The following is a 14,000-nucleotide window of genomic DNA, read 5'->3' on the forward strand; positions in this document are numbered from 1 at the left end:
ATATATTATTTTCATCATTGTCATTGTTAATGTTGTTATTACTATTAATGTCGACTGATATCTTTGAACTGTTTTAGAAAGCAAAGTGTGGAAATGGATGTGTACGAATTATTTCACTTTTGAGGAAGAACACATGGAGTCACAGCAGCTGTAAACATGTTTGTTTTATACAATTCACACGCCAATACCGATTTCTTGTTGCTGATATAAGAATGTGGAGTGAGCAGAACCATATCATCAGATTTTGTCTGTATTTCTTTTATCCTGTTGTAAATACTGTACAAAGAGTAATAATACTCATTGATGGCCAAAATGTTGTGTTTTTTTGTTGTACTTATTGCATTTTTTTTTTCTTAACAGAAAATTGGTCTTCACTTCACTTTTTTTTTGCCATTTGCCAAAACTGATTGTTCGGCAGGCCTGGAAAAATGCCATGCTCTTGTACATGTAAATACCTTTGATTAGTTGAATGCTGTCACACTTCTCTTGTTGCTTGCTACAATATACTGTTTTGGATAATTTTGATTCCTCAAAATCCAACTGAGTTGAAGTTGCTAAAAGAGTATAGTTTAAAAGTTGCCACTGCTGCTGACATGGGTTCTGCTTTGAGGTATGACTTTCTTGCATTTCTATCTTTTAAAGGGCAAAGTCAATTATGACTTTTGGGCACCTTTTGAGGTGTCAGATAGTAGTCGTAATACCAACAAATGCTCTGCATAGGTTGTTTTTTTTTTTTAGTTCAGTAAGAGTTTTACAGTGCTCGCAAATGCTAAAGGTCATATGAGCACTCGAAACACAAGTTGGTTGCATTCGCAACAGTTCACACCATGACTTGGTTTTAGTCATCGATCAGATTAGATGGTTACAAATTTTACGGTAAAAATTTCAAACTTAAATAATAACAATTTTCATTTTTTGGATGCCTTTTTTTATGGTGGTAAAAAGAATGATACCAAATACAAATTTAACGACTAGAAAGTTGGGAAGGAAGGTCTATTTTTTGCGAGTGGTATTTTTCTTATACTGTCAAAAATTGATGTTGGCAGGAAAGATTTGGGGGACATGGGGTTGATAGTAGAGAGGATAGTTGTGCAGTGGTTCAACTGTTGTAAAAGATTTTGAACTGTGAAATTTTCTCGCAGGACTTTAATCATTAGTGCCCATCTGTAATAGAACAAGGACTCCACCAAGCTGTCTAAGCAATTTCAGTGCTTTGAACCGTTGTCGCTCTGTGAAGCATAAGGTCATGTTTCCTGCAAAGCACGTTATTCTGGCCATGACTGGGGTATAGTAATAGATATAAATGTATGGATTGTATAATTCTGGAGCAAATTGCAAAAAGTGTTGAATTTTGTGGTTGCTTTTTTTTTCTTCTCAGAATGCTTTCATTTGTTCATGTTGGTTTTAGTTTTCCCTTTTATGCCTCTTTCTGTCTCTATGAGTTGAAAGTCACAAGTTATGTAACAGCCCTGTACAAAAGATGGTAAGTACATAATTTGAAATGTTTCACTTGTAAAGTAGTTGCTGTTCCTGTCATCTGTTGTTTTGTTTTTAATGCAAACAATTTTTAGAAAATTGTGAGGTAATTGAAAGTGAAGCTTTTGCTTTTATTTATATAAACTCCACTTTTTCTGTGCCCCAAAGATAAAATCTGAGTTTATCCCATTCATAATCATATGTGGTAGTAACGAAGATTGACAAAACAAACAGTTTGTGCTGCTTGCTGTCTTTGAAATATATGCATTTTTCCTTCCTACACTGTAAGCCTTGCATCCAGCGACTTTGGATTAGTATAGGGCAGACATGATTAGTCCAATATGAAAATACTTGTCATGTTAGACCTATCTGTCACAGAAATCCAGGATACCGTGAATGCTAGGTTCAGACCTGAAAATTTCTTTTGATGTAAGGTTTGCTGTATAAAAAAAAAACAGCACAAAATGTTCAGTCACCATGGAAGCTGAGATAAAAATATGATATCTTTTGTTTTCACGAAAATGGATTCTGTGCGGACCCAATTTTTGAAAGATCATGAGAGGACTCCTGAACAAGAGTGCTTAGGTTTTTTGGGTTTAAAAAAAAAAAAAAAAGATTTAAGGAGTTCAGGAATCTTTATATATTCCAGGCATTCACTTCTTGGTACAACAATTCATATTCCGCTGCATGCGTAACAGTCTCCAAACTTTTCTATTTTCTGCCCATTTAATTTTTATGCAAAGTCCTGATGGCACCCATGTCTTATAGATTGGTATATAGTCCTCTTTGAAACATAATGCGCTTACTTTTAAAGAAACGTCAGTGGTAGCAGATAAGGAGTGTATGAATTGAGAGTTAGTGTGTGACAGAGAGAGAAAGTATTGAACTCTCGTTTTACAAGACTAAAGTCTGTTCGATTTGCTATCTTTGATGATTGTATTTATGTGTGAAGAAATATTTTCGCTTTCAATACTGTGTGTGAATTATGAACCAAATCAGAACACCTGTCACGTAGCCAATGTGATGTGGGTGAAATCAGTGCATATATTTATAATATATATATTCCAAGGAAATTCTCTTGGGTTGAGGTCTTGCAGGCGGCCATTATCATATAAAGAACAAGTATGACAAAGTGTGCGTAAATTTCTTCCACTGACTCGGAGGACGGTGGCCTCTAGTGGAGAGAAATTGTTTTTGTCACTTGACGGGATTATGGCTTATGTCATTTTGCCCCCATTACCAAAGATTTTTTTTCATATCATATCTAGAGACATGGAGATGCTGTTTTCTTGTATTTCAGACATGTGTTTTTATGGCAAAGGGAATTTCAGTTGAAGTACAAGTGACAGCCTTCTCCATCCTCCCACTGCTTGTTGTCAGAATCATCTCTGTGATATAGCAAATGCACCTTTCACAAAAATACTTCGTACATGTATGACGATGTTGCAATATATGATTGATTACTGTTCTGTCTCTTTTAATAAGAATAGTGCGCATTATTTTTGCAGAGCATTGACATTTTTTCTTTATTTCGTTGGTCACTGGTCTTACAACTGTAAAGTGTAATATGGGTGTGCATGTGTAAAAGAGAGAGAGAGAGAGCATGTTTATTTTTTGCTCATAAATTGACATAAATTTTGACATATAATTGTTTTTAGGTAAAACCCTCTCAGTTTGTGTAAGCATTTGATGTGCCTTGTTATTAATGTTATACATGACATGAACCCTCTGATATTAATCATTGTGAAAGTAGTTGTCAGATTAAAGGACGTGTATACACAGTTTGTGTTGAAAAAGGACTGCTTCTCAGTTTTCCAATTACCCTCATTTCTGTGGATTTCCTACTTTTGGAGATTATCTTCTGCTTGCGAAATGTCCTTCCAGTTTTCCTGAAAACATGTCATGAGGACAACAAATTTTAAGCCTTTTTATGGTGAATTTTGACCTGTAGCTGTTTCAGTATACAGTAGTGATATTGCCAGGGTGAAGACAGCTCATTGTTGAGTCGGCAATTCGCTGAAGAGGTTCAGAGTATCACAGTTCTAAACCCTGCCAAATGGTGAGGGGTATTTTTAATCAAAATAAAGTTGTGTATGGAAAGGAGAGGTAAGAAAACAGTCCGTGAAGTTCCATTTGCACTAAAGAGTAACGGAGAAAGGACAATGACTGAAAAGATAGTCCAGGGTCATTTGGTTGAATTGAAATCTCCTGTTTCTGTGGGGAGAAAACATTCATTTTGTTAATTTTTCTTAGTAATTCTCATCCGTTTTGCATGTGTAATGTATTTTTATTCTAAAGATAAAGGAATGCGATAGGATCTATAGTAAGTTTAAGATTTTACTTTTTCAAGTGTAAATAAGGGATTGAGTCTCTAGCCATTTAAAAACAGCATACACCTGCTTGAAAGTTGAATGATTTGTTGGAAAAGTGACCATATCTGTGGAAATTTGCTCTGCTGTGGGTTGACAAATGCTCGCTGAAGAGAAATCATTCTCCCTTCTGTTTTTTTCTGTAGTTGCTCTAGACCGAGTGTTATTCTTTGTCTGGAAAGCATATCATCCTCTTTTTTATTTTGAGTGTTCTGTTTTACATGGAATGGTCATTTTCATATTTTTATGTATTTGCCAGCTGTGTACTGTCAACATGCCCTGTGGTTTTCACCCGGGATTCAAGGGTGTAAATTTGTGTGAGTCTTCCTGAGAACATCTATGCTCAGACTCAAGTTGTTTTTTTTTGGTTTGTTTCATCATTGCCTTCTTTCTTCTTTTCTTAATGTTACCATTAAGCCAAGTTCTCTGCCCTCTCACTTTCTTTGTAACGTTTTATGCTGTAGAGTGTTCAACTGTTAAATATATTTACCATATATTATATAAAAACTTGATGTTGCTGCTTCTATCATCAATATTTGTCTTCTCATTTTACCTTGATATCCATGTGGAGAGCGGGGCAGTTTTTGCTGATATTTTCTTTAATTATAGTTGTTTTTGTTTAAAGATGGAATGTTTTTCTGGCACTTTCATGGTCTATTTGTGTTGCTAGTGGCGTAAAACTTTTATCGGCAGTAAAGTGAAATTATGTTTTCAAGATTTGAGTCAGTTCTGTTTTACCAATGCTTTCATACAATCGCCACATTCATTCAATCATTCATTCAAAGTGCTTGTTTGTTGCTGTTGTCTTTGTTTTCCTATGATTATTGAATTGTTTACCATCAACATCATTACAACCTCTACCGCTGTTGCCTTGCTGCTGTCATTTTGGCTGCCTAGATCATTGTCATCCCTATATTGGTCAACTATACCAGTAGGATTGTGGGTGATTGGCGGATGCTGTGGTGTGGTTTACTTCTTCTTTCATATCAAACATCTATCATCCTTATCTCTCCTTCTTTTTTGTGTTTGTTACTGTCTTGTAATACCTCTAATCTAAGGCACTTATATGACCTTATTGTGTTGCAAGTGGAGTTTCGTAACCACAAGTTCACCATTTTCACCCGTCTCTCACACACAAACTTATAGTTCTTCCATCTGTTTTGAAGCAGAGTGTGCTCTTGTCTGTTTTGCAACATTTTTGTCATGCTGATGGAAATTTGGGCTCAACTGGATTCAGTCTGTTTTGACCTGGCTTGAGGTTTCGGTTGACTGTAAAAGCAAGTGCTTTTGTTTGCTCTAGGTCAAGACTGCTTGTAATGTTCATTCACCGAATGTCACGCACTGGTGTCTGTAGTGTAGTGGTTATGCTCTTGGCTGAGGTGTGCAGATGATGTTAGTTTGAGTCCTGTGTGGGGAAGTTTTTGTTTTTGAGTCTGTCTGTCTGTCTGTCTGCTGAAGTGCTGTTTCTCATTCAGTCCAGGCTGTCCATATGTGACAGGTAGGGTGGAAGTGGAAGCGGTCCTTCTCTTAAGTGATGTAAATTGTGTCAATGGTTGCAGAAGAGTATACAATCACAGTCCCTTCACATAGGCACCCAGGAGGGCTCACAAAGTAGATTTGATTGCTTGCAAGGCTGTGCACAGAAACTTAACACCATAGGTAGCTTAATTAATTTGTTTGGTCTTTGCTGATATATCAAGCACTTTTATCATCAAGCTTTTTGAAAGGTGGGGGACTGATTTCTGTGGTGTAGTGGTTAGGCGCTTCACAGTTGCATGCAGGAGATGGAAATTTGATTCTTGTGTGGGGAGAATTTTTATTGAGAATCTCAAGTCTTTCTGCTCAACATTGTATCCCTCTCAACATTACCAAAAAAAAATGAGAGAAAGGGACTATGTAAGGGATGAAAGTGTTATGCCTCTCGTCACTTGAAAACTATTTTGTCCAAAGTGTTCTTAAGTGTACTTTGAACGAAATAGTCCTGAGGCGACTCTCTGTTATTCTTTATAATATTATGGTCAGAGTGTTGTGAAAAGGAGAAGTTGAAGAATGGGCTGATGATACCAGTCTAGCCGAGACGACCGCTTCTTTTCACCGCATCAGAGCCAGAGGAAGAAATTCATTTTTGTTAAAATTGTCTTTCATTTTTAGGTGGTGGAAGGAAAATTGTGTTTTTGTGGTGGTAGAAATGATGTGTTTTCTGCCTGCAGACCAGCCTGGACTTTTAGAGTGCACAGTTGCCTTTTGCTTGTCGTAGACTTCTAAAAGATCATTTTCAGAAATACACGTATGTTTGCCTTTTTATATATATATATCCTCTAAGTATAACCGTATGAATGAAGAAAGGAAGATGCTCAGATGATTTTAGTGGTCAAAATACTGGGAGTTTTTTCCTCAGTGTCTTCATGACATTATCAAAGGAAAGCCCACTTTTGGCCATGGTCAGTAGCAACTCAAGGAAGCTTTTTACTGATGTGAAAAAGAAACATTTTTAGTAAGAATTGAACGTGTCATTTTATTATCCTTCCTGCATGTTTGTATGTGTTTAATGGGAAAGATGGTGGCGGGGGTAGGGGTGTTGCACATGGATGAAAGAGTTTTTTGTCAATACAATATACTACTGTGTTATTCCCACACAATTAATGCAAGTCTTGATCCCGTTAAACGTTTGTGTCCTGTATCTGGAAGCTATGGCTGTTTGTGCATTTTGTCTACATGATTAAAATCTGATGTTTTAATGAGACTTAGTAATTTTCTTGAGTTTACTATTATTGTAACTAAAAGAAGGATTAATATTTGTTATTTTTGCTTACATTTAGAATTTATTTTGTCTGGGTTTTTTCTTTTGTGTTTTATGCAACAAAAGAAACGGTTTGCTTTTCTTTTGAAGGCCTGTATGTATTAACAGAGAGCTGTTTTATAGAAATGATCTATGGTGTGACAGCCTGATAAGATTGTATGAATGATCTCTTGCAAGGTGCTGTTCTGATTTTTAGTGCATGTGTGCATGTGTTTGATTTTTTAAATGATATTCTGCACAATATGGAAATAGGCCTACTATTAGATTCATGAACATGCAGCAATGTGAAGAGATTTCTGTACTGCCACCATCCTGTAAGTGAACATGTTTGTGTCTGTGTTTAAAATCGCTTTATTCAAATTTGACTAGCCTACTACACTGTGTTTGGTGCCGAAAGATTAGAAGCTTATGGGTATAATTATAAGAATACGTACAATGATGATCATCATTTTTATGCATTCAGCTTACAATACATAACCTCAAATGAGCACTTTATTTGTTAATGTTTTGTGTAATATTTGATGAATGTTGTGCAACAAACCAATTTTAAGAGTCTGATCAATGTCTCATAAATAATGGCATACCTGATACAGTAAAACAATCCTTCTAAAGAAGTAGTAAATCGTAGGTTTTAAATGATGTTTGAATGTTAAAAGTTTCAAAATCAGTGGATTTCCATGATGGATCCTATTTTTTTCTAGATAGGTCTGTTTTTGCGACTGAATTACAAAATGTTCTGTTTTTAAGAGTTCCCAGTTACCAACAAGTAAACATGATGCAGAATATTACTCTTTATTGTCAATTGTTCTATTGACATTTTTTTTGTTTGTTGGCATTTTTATTTCATTTTTGACCTTGTGAAGTTTGGGTCCTAAAGTTTAGTGCAATCTTGGAACTCGCGTCTTGAGTATGACTAGTCGATACACATCTTTTATACTGCCTTTATTGTTTCTTGTTGTTAAATGAAACTTTCAATTTGTGTGAGTGGGTCCTGTAAGGAGATTACTATCTTTGAATGAAATGATTGTGCCTGTTGCCATTCACTGTGTCTTGGTTTAATCCTTTCCTATACTGGAAAGAATTCTAGATTCAGACACTTCTTTTTCTTTTCTTAAAGCACCAATTGTGCTTTTACACTTTCTTTTTTTCTTTCTTTCGTAGTTTTACATGATAGATCCGTATGAGTGGTTTTTTTGTTGTACGTGTCCTTTAGTCTGCCTTAATCTTTTGTTGCAGTATAAACCATTCAATTCAAAAAGTGATGTCAAACTTTGTTGTTGAAGTAGTACAGTAGTCTCCGCCCAAATGCACGCCCCACCCCCTGAAGGAAGTCATTTGATATCAAGGAAATAAGATGGTTGCATCCCTTTCCCCTTTAGCTCAGATTCATGTAAATGCATGCTCCATGTAAACTCATGCTTATTGTGGGTCCTCTCGAGCACTGTCCGTTTAGGTGAAGACTACTGTACTGCTCTCTGGTTGATATATACATATTCTTGAGTGAAACCCTTACAGGTGTGTAGGAGAGAAAAAAGGCATTTTTTTTTACTTCTGCTTTTTCTGTCAGTGAATCTGAGAGCTGCATTCATTTTGATAACTGTTTGTATACCAATTGACTTTTGTAACATACATAAGTATTTTAGCAGATTGATTTTCTGGATTATTTTTCCCTACTTAATTATGGAGCCTTTAAAAAGCAATACTTATAATTTTCATCATAAGAGTCTGTTTTACAAAGTGTTGAGCGAAAAAAATAAAATGAAGCTTGCTATGTCAGTCGTTCAAAAGGGAGCAAATTTTAAAATGTTCATGACAGGTTTCCATCTTGAACAGATAAAGTGCACATCTGCATACATGTAGTTATTTTGCTTAAGAAAAAGAAGACTTCTTGACTGTGGTTTGAGAGTTGGAACATTCATCTGTTCATGGGGGCGGGTATGGTGTTCTTATCATGGTTCAATAGGCTCTTGTCTCTTATAATGTTTTCTTTGATGTTCACTGGTATCCTGTTTCTATTTTTATGCTTTATACATATATTATGTGGTTTATGGATAACACTCTTTTTCTGAGTACCCATAGTCTTGGTTGGTGTTGCTCTTGCCTTCCTGTTGTAAGTGTGATGGGAGAGGCAGTATGTTTTTTTCTTTTAGACTAGATTATGTGAACAGCTTTTACATTGCTGCACTTGTTTGATTTTTTTCATGTCTATCATATTCACATTCACTGTGTCCCACTTTCATGCTCTTTTCCTCCATGGGTAAAATATGAATTGTGATCCCTGTGCCAGGGATTGGTGAAAGCTTCAAATGCTTCTTTCTGTTCAGGTCCTTGTGGTATGTTTGGTCTTGCAGTATCTTTATTTTAAATGACTATTTGAATACCATTTATGTTTCAAAGAGCCCTTTTATAAATCATAGAATTTTGGTCTTTTTGCCCCTTCATGTGTAGACTTGCCCAATCTAACGTTTTGATTTTTTGTAACAAATTTATGCATACATTACAGGTGAGTTCATATACGGAAGAAAAGTAGGGTTTTGGATGTTTTTTTTTTTTTAGAAATTGTTGTCATCCATGGGGAGGGGTGGGTGTCATTGTACAGATGTCCCTGTCTTCTTGCCTATCATCTTAGTCTTAGTTTAGCGTTGATTCTGCTTTTTTAAAACTGCAAAATTTTATATTCATGTATACAATATGTGCAGCATCGTGGTGAAATCAGGTCTGCTGGGGTAATAGTATAGATTGTGAAGCGCACAGAGCTTGCTGTTGAGCATGGATTTGCGCTATACAAAAGCTATCTAGTATGTAGTCTAGTATTACTTGTCAAAATAATGAAATTGAAGAAACCAACATTCTCAGCCAATTTGGAAATTTTTATTGAATTTTTTGTTTTGAGCTCCATACCTTTTAAGTTCACTCAAACCCTGGTTTTGAGGGGCAAAATTCAACCCTTGGCCCTCATTTCTCAACATACTTCAATGGGCACTTGTACATGACTAGTCTCTCCTGGCACTCACTGTACTCACAGTACTGCCTCCATCTGTTGTAGACCCTGGTGCCCATGCATGCAATCTTGTCTCTATATAAGTTCCCATGTGGTGCAATTATCTGCGCTTTCAATCTTCTAACTGTTGAATTATGGGTTAACTTGTGTGTGGCTCTGCGTGCATGCATATATGTGTATGTGCGTGTGTGCGCGCACATGCACGTTTTTGGGTGGGTGGTCAGGTGGGAGACAAAGGTGGGTGTAGTGTATTGGTTAAATTTTTAAAAGATGATGAAAGTATTGAAAATAGGTTATGAAGTTTCAAGACTCAAGATTAGATAATTAGAGTGTGCATTTGGACCAGTTTGACTGCCCTGTGTGTTTCGTTTGGCAACCCATCCATCACTATCAAGGCATCACTCAGCACTGATTGCTCTGGAGTAACTGCTGCGAGATATCATCAGGTAGATTATAATAATAATAAATAATAATAAATGACATTTATATAGCGCCCAACCCCGATTAAAGTACACAGGCTCTGAGCGCTCAATCCAACTCGATCTATGGTTGTTCCCTATTCTGACCCCGTTAAGTGTTAATAGGTCTTGTTGGACAGAAATCCTGCTTTTTCTGATTTCTGACTTTTGGATCTTAGGCAGAGACTACTGTAGTCCAGATATTGTCAGTATTTATCTTCCCTCCAGCTTCTCTAACTTCTAAAGCCCAAGTCAGTTCATGGGCATCAGCTTATGTAGTTTATCATCTTTTCGTTTCACTGGTACATGCAATTTTGTCTTTTTGATTTGTGCATAAAAGTGGTAAATTTCTTTGTACATGTATTCCTATTTTACGTTTGTGTCTACATATGGTTGATTACTTGTTTGTTTTCTTTTTTGGTCTTTCCTGTTTTCTTTTTTTAAAGTTCTTGTAGATTGACTGATATATATCAATACCAAGGACTGTTAGTCGGGTAGCAGTGACCATTGTTTAGTGTTCACACAGAAGTAATGCACCAAAATTCACTTTTGACATTATAACTTGTGGATTGGTGCGAATGAAATTTTACCTAGTGTGTATGTAGGCGTAGTTATGAATGTAAATTGTAAACCATTTCCTCATGATTTGGCGCACCATTTTACCCTAATACTTATACCATGACAGTATTTCTACAGAACTGTTTTGTTGAGTTCTTAGTGTTAATCAGAACATGTCGTTTCTTTTTGGTGTTCTTATCAGAACATGTTATTTCTTTTTGGTGTTCTTATTCATTATATCTATAGATCTAATGCTTAGTTTCCATTCCATCCTGAAGCAGGAAGAAACAATACCCAAATGAGGACAGAGTGTATAATGATCATAATATTAACTTATTAAGGAAGGTCTTTTTTATCATGACAGATGGTCTAAACAACTGATTTCAGTTTTTTAACATTCCCCTAACAACAAGGGTCCATGAGAACGGTAGGGTGGTAAAATTTCAGTCTGTCCGCAAGATTTCCATTTTGAATCACTTTTATCTTTTATTTAGAGGATAGTGTTTTTTTAGCTGTGACTTCAAGAACAAAGGTATCTCTATTGTCTTCTGTGGGGGACGTGGTGGGTGGAGGGGGAGGTTTTGATAGATTGTCAGGCTCCTAGAACTTGGACTGGCAGCTTCCAAGACAAATATATGCCAAAAGTCACTTCAGGTTATCCTGACTTTGGATGCCATTCATTTTCCTTGACCTTACTTTAAACTTTAATATAATACAAAATGTAGGTAGTGAAAATATATGGTATGTCAATGTATAGTGAGTGGAGTAGGTCACAAAATATTGATATTGGAGTTTTCCAGTGAAGGGGAATGCTGTGTTTCCCTCAAGTGGCTGTAAATTTCCTTTTACTTTTACTGACTTGTAACAAACACTGAAGGATGATCGTAGCATTCATGAGTTCTCTTTTTAGTACATTGTTTGTGGCTGCTTCAGGACATGAGACAGGGTGTTTTTTTAGATTATTAACTTTTTTTGTGAAGCTGTCTTGAACATACTTCTTCGTCGTAATTTGAGAATAGTTGTCTTTGTTGTATTCAAATAATAAAACCTAATGTATTGGGTTGTATAAATCAGAAAGCAATGCATGATGATGTCTTGGGAAAAGGGAGGAGAGTATTGTAATGAATTGATCTTTAATACTTTACTTTTTGCCTTGTAGGCCCTACTCTTATTTTTGTTTGCACGGATGACTTGTGTCACCGATAGGATACCGGTAGGATGTAATTTAAGAAAATAGTCAAGTGTCACTTAACTGTCTGTTCCACTGTCATGCAAAACACACATGATCAGCACCATCGGGAACGACATGCGTTATTCTTACTTTTAACACAGTAGTGCGGGAACTACAAAATCATTGGCCAAGTTGGTTGGCAGTAATGTTTTAAAGTTCAGTTTATAAGATTCTCAGTCTCCGTTTATAATTCCTGTTTGGCTATTTCACAATATGTAGTGAAAATTTACCTTTTCTGTTTAGTTTTATGGCTGACACCACTGCTCTCTCAGTACTGTCTTAAATTGAATTTTTTTTTTCTTTTATAAATTGATCCGTAGCAAAATTTGATTACATAGGCCTACATGTACTGTAAGTGAAAATATCCTTTACTGACATTAGTCCCCTCTCCAGAGAATGCTTTGTTAAATTTTCAGGGTCTTATACTTATTTACTGTAGAGAAGTTTGGTTTCAGGTTCAGCCATGCATTTTGAGAATGTCTTTAGCATAATGAAATGGCACAGTATATTTTATGTACTCTGTGGTTTTGTTTCATGCAGTCCATTATTTATCCTTTTTGTTGTTTGAAATTCAAATAATTACAGTATTACTTTGATGTAAGTGAAAGTGGTTCACCCCTGGTAATTATCTGATGCTTAGTAAAGTATAAAGCAAAAGCAAAAAAGTTGCTAAATTTTAACTTAAGACTTAGAATTCCCTTTAGTTACTTAGTCCATTGTTTTGATTTTGATCAGTTTTGATTTTTACTTTTGCTTTGCACGAAGTGTCAACTTAATTTTGGAATTGTGGGATAGTGCTTCTGATTTAATTGTGCATTAATTAGCAATGCGATTTGTTAGGTTTTTTGTTTTTTGTAGCCACCTTGCCCTGAAAAGTGTAGAAAAAAATTAATAAATATTTGAAATCAAACTCTGCAAAAAAAATGTCTTAATTTTTCAACTGTTGTCTCTAGCTTTTTTTCTGTATCTCTTGTACTGGAGTTTTATTCCCTCATACATGAACATGACTGGTGGCTGTGGTGAAGTGGTTAGATCCTTTGCTGTCGCATGCAGGAGAGCAAAGTTTGATCAAAGATACTACACCCTACGGTAAGATGTTGCAGCTGCCTCTTTCCCTCTCTGAAAAAAATGTGCCAGCGTAAAATAGGCCACGCCCCCAGCGAGTGTGTGACTGAGCCCCCCTGATTGATAAGCCCTGGGCTCGTTGGATAGAGTACCTGTATGAGAGCGTCCTAGTTTATCGTACTCTAGGGCCCATTCTAATCTAGATCTAAATAATTACAGTCGAAACCTGATGGTGGGAGTAGAGAAAATGTCCCGCTATATCCGATCCCTGTTAAATCAGAAATACAAGGAAGTTAAGCATTTGTGGACTAATTCAGCTGTACTTATTCATGGATAGTTTCCCTTGCCAGAAGTACCCACGAACAGGGGTTTTGGCGCCCACTTTCTCCTTGCCTCCTTAAACTTAAACCACATCAGAAGAACTTGGTCCACAGCACCTGCATCGGGTAGTCTCTCTCTCTCTCTCTCTCTCTCTCTCTCTCTCTCTCTCTCTCTCTCTCTCTCTCTCTCTCTCTCTCTCTCTCACTTTTTACACATCTTTGTCCCTGCTACAACCGGTTGGGCTCCGATGAGGCCCTGTTATTGCCGATAACTTTTAATAGAGAGAAAGAAAAGAAAATAACGGGGATTTTAAAAATCCCTGTTATTACCGGATCGCTGTTATTACCGGGCCTGTTATATATGATTTCCACTGTATGTAGATCTATCTACCAAACTAAAGTATTGATCAACGTATTCCAATATTTTTTCTAGATCTAAATTATTTTAAAAGAAACACATTAGGTTTAAAAATGGTCTCACTTCGATAACGAGTGATCAAGATCAGAGGGTAGTGTACCGGTACCGTGCACCGGGTGCTAAGGCTCACGATACTATGTCTAGATCTAGGCCTATACATTGACAATCACGAAATCTAGGCCTAGAATATATATATCCAATGCAATATTATTGATCGTATTGATGAGATCGTTTATTGATGACAGGATCTTTAGGTCAGGAGTATGCGTTGTTAGAAATCAAAAGATATTGTAAATTAGTATTA

The sequence above is a fragment of the Aplysia californica genome, unplaced genomic scaffold (genome assembly GCF_000002075.1).
Source record: "Aplysia californica isolate F4 #8 unplaced genomic scaffold, AplCal3.0 scaffold00072, whole genome shotgun sequence".
NCBI lineage: Eukaryota > Metazoa > Mollusca > Gastropoda > Aplysiida > Aplysiidae > Aplysia > Aplysia californica.